We start from the raw sequence: 3,738 nt of genomic DNA, 5'->3' as shown, positions 1-3,738 counted from the left end.
AGAAGGCACAGCCTCTAATTCTAAGAGCCAATTTATTTTACTCTAATTGGAGAGGTTGGCAAGACTTTTGAGATTGTTATTTTAAATGCCTTCTGCTATTAAACCGTGGTTAGGAAATCCGCTCAGCCCAAATGATGCTAAAAGAGCATTAAGTTTATGAGTCACGAAAGCCAGAATGATTCCAATTAGTTCCCTGCACTTCGGCACAATAGAAGTCCTTGATATCCAATGGGGCACTGCTTTCAAATGGAAACAAGACAGGAGATCAGAATCTTGACTCCTCACCTTGATTACTGACCAAGGAAAGGTTAGGGGAGCTATTATGTCAATTCACTTGAAAGGTTCCTCTTCTGCTGAAAGGGGATAACTGGCACACTGGGCTCTGGTAGGGCGTGGAGCAGTGCATTGGGTCTTCAGGGTGAAGTCTTCTATACACATGGGGCAGACTTGGAAGGTACCATAGCTCTGTCTCCTTCTAAGGCCCTTAGATTCAGCTTTCTCTCTTTCCAATTCTTTCCGTTTAATTAAAAAAAAATTATTATTTCTTTGGCTCTGCCGGGTCTTAGTTGGAGCAGGTGGGATCTAGTTCCCTGATCAGGGATTGAATCTGGGCCGTCTGCATTGGGAGCATGGGGTCTTAGCCACCAGAGTAGAGATGAGCACACACACTGGTGCATAAGTGATAATAGTGATGATGTGTTAGGCTCTCAGTCATGCCCGACTCTTTGCGACCCCATGGACTGTATCCTGCCAGGCTCTTCTGTTCATGGGATTTTCTAGGCAAGAATACTGGAGTGGGTTGCCTTTCCCTTCTCCAGGGGATCTTCCCAACCCAGGGATTGAACCCAGGTCTCCTGCATTGCAGACAGATTGTTTATCGTCTGAGCTACCAGGGAAGATAATTGCTAGCATTTGTTCAGCTTTGCTGTCTATCAGGTACCACGTTAATTGCTCTACATGTGTGATCTCAGAGAAAGATATAAACCATTTTTATCTTACAGTTTAAGAAACTTAAGAAGCAAACTAGTTAAATAAAACACCTGAGGTCACTCTAACTGTACCTCTCAGTGTTGGGGTCTGAATTGAGAGCAGTCTGATTATAGAGTCCTTGTCTCATCTACTATCTGAATTTATTTCTTTATTTGTTGTATTAAAAATACTAGGATACATGACTGAACTATACATTACATGAAGATTTCTTTTATGTGTGGTTCTTGAAAGACATAACGGAGGACAGACAGTTCTTTCAAAGAGTTTGTTTTGGACATGATACGGTGATCGAATTTGTCATGTGTTCAGACCTGGAGGGTAAAAATGGACAGTAGAGTCAGAATAGAGAGCTGCTAGAGTTGAGATTCAAATGTTTTAGAAGCAGAAGCTTCATGTTAATTTGCCTGGTGGATCTGTGTTTCTTATATGTACAATTTTTACATTTCTGGAGCCCAAGGGATAATATGGAGAATTAAGTTCATGGTTAGGATATGGGAAAAAATTGAACTTACAGGAAAGAAAAAGATGTCATCAGATAGTCCAGGAAGAAACAGTCTATCTAGTGAGATTAAGACTATTGGGGCTATTGGATACTATAGGAAAGAATTCAGACTTGAGTAAAGGAGGAGCCTGGCAGACTATAGTCCTTGGGTCACAGAAGAGTTAGACATGACTTAGTGACTAAACAACAGCAAAAAAAAAAAAAATAAATAAATAAATAAATAAATATATATATATATATATATATATATATATATATATATATATATGCCTAGTGTCTTCTTCTTTTGTATTTCAAGATCCCAGTGCTCTTGAGAAATAGCACATTTCTATACTGAAGGGGCAGGTTAGCAAGAAAAGTCAAATGGCAAAAGTCATTAATGGGGACTGCTGAGGTGCCTTTGGACTCTGTGTGTGTGTGTGTGTGTGCACGTGCATGTATATGTGTGTGTCTGCCCCTGTTAAACAGGGGAGGGAACCCAGGAAGAATGTTTTCTGTTCGTGTAGAGTGCTTTTTCATCCTTTATGTACTAAGAAATATGGAGATGACTACAGGCACATTTTATCCTGTAGGTAATAACACTGTGATGCTCTTAGAATAATTCTGGCATGATGAGCACTTAAAAAAAAATTTTTTTTAAGTAGAAATCTTCAGCCTATTTGAACTCATAATATAATTAGGACCAATTATACCATCAGGATAAATATGAACAATCATGTCATTAGGAACTGTAATTGCCTAATTATGACTTCTACTGATGTGGTGATTTTTGTGGAAGCTGAATTTCAGTTGCAGGACAATTTTGCTGAGTCTGGGGGCGGAAATTAAAGTCAGTTCTTGTTGAGTCAGTGGCTGCCATGTTTTGGTAGTTCTCGGTGAATTCACCAGTACAATTTTCCCATGAACTGGCGACTGTGGACTTTTGAACTTTCTCTGCTCTATACTTTATACCATCCACTCAAAAGCTGGATGATTGTGCATTCCAGTCAGGTCATTCATGGATGAATACGAAAGCGGATGACAGTAAAGGTATTGATTTAGTGTGGTTTTAAAATTAATGTGAAATTGTGTTATTCTTCAAAATCTTCCAAAGAGCTGATTAAAAGAAACTCCTTGCAGATTAAAATCATGGCCCTCATCACCTCACTGAGATAAACACAGGGCTGGGGAATTCCTCAGGAATCACATACAAAGCTAACAGAGTCACCACGTGCCTGACCACTTTCCAGCAAGTTCCTCATTATCCCCTGCCCTCCCACCTCCCTTTATTTCTGTTTGCTTCCTGGAGGAAAGTCTGACAAAGCAGGCTCCCCGAGCCTCATCTGAAAGATTGGATGTATGGGAACATTTATTCCCCAGCAAGTGAATTGTCCAGTAGTGCAAAAACCAGAGGAAATAGATCACTTCTGTCTGTCTTTGGAAAATTCAATGACTAGCAGCCAACACTCGTAGAGAGAAAAGAAATGATGTACAGCAATTCCAGTTTGGAAGATTAAGCTTTCCCCATGTGGGGGGTCTATTTCTAATACTTTAGTGTTTCCACAATGACCAAAATGAGACTGGTTCTATAGATGTCTGACTGCTTGGAGGCAATCTTTGTTCCTGGGTTTTAGGTTTGTTGAGTGTTCGAAAAAGTCAACTGGGGGATCGTCCATATAAGCCCAATTTGGATGACATCCAGAATGGATCCATACACTGACTTCTGAATTATAATGTGTAACATTATAGCAAAACTCCTGAGTATTTCGTTTTGTGTCCTAGAACATTAGATATTTTTATCTGGCAGGCACATAGGCAAGACCCAATCTCATTCTAGTCTGATAAAGCTATTTCTGCAGCTGATTAGCCTGCCAAATGTTTCCATTTCTCCATGCTTAGTTCCATTTTTTCCCCCACTGTTTGTAAACTGCTGGGGAGGCGTGTGAACATTTTATTTAATGTCACAGGGAGTGGAAGTGGTGATAGAGGGAGGCGGGGGTGGGGAGGATGTTGTTCTCTGGTTAGACTTTTTAAACTCCACTTTCTCCCTTTTAAAATTCTTTTTATAGAGGTGGCTAAGTGGAGGAGCATTAACTCTAAGTTAAATATAGTCCTAATCATTCACAGTTCTATGGTGATGTTTTATAAGGTGAATGGTAGTGCAGTTTCTTAGGGTAGCTGTAATGGGCTACCACAAACTGCATGACTTCAGACAACAGAAATGTGTCTTTCAGACAGTTCTGGAGGCTGGAAGTCTGGAGGCTGGA

Source organism: Capricornis sumatraensis, chromosome 4 (assembly GCF_032405125.1).
Source record: "Capricornis sumatraensis isolate serow.1 chromosome 4, serow.2, whole genome shotgun sequence".
NCBI lineage: Eukaryota > Metazoa > Chordata > Mammalia > Artiodactyla > Bovidae > Capricornis > Capricornis sumatraensis.
The sequence above is the reverse complement of the archived record's forward strand: the minus strand, read 5'-3'. Positions refer to the sequence as shown.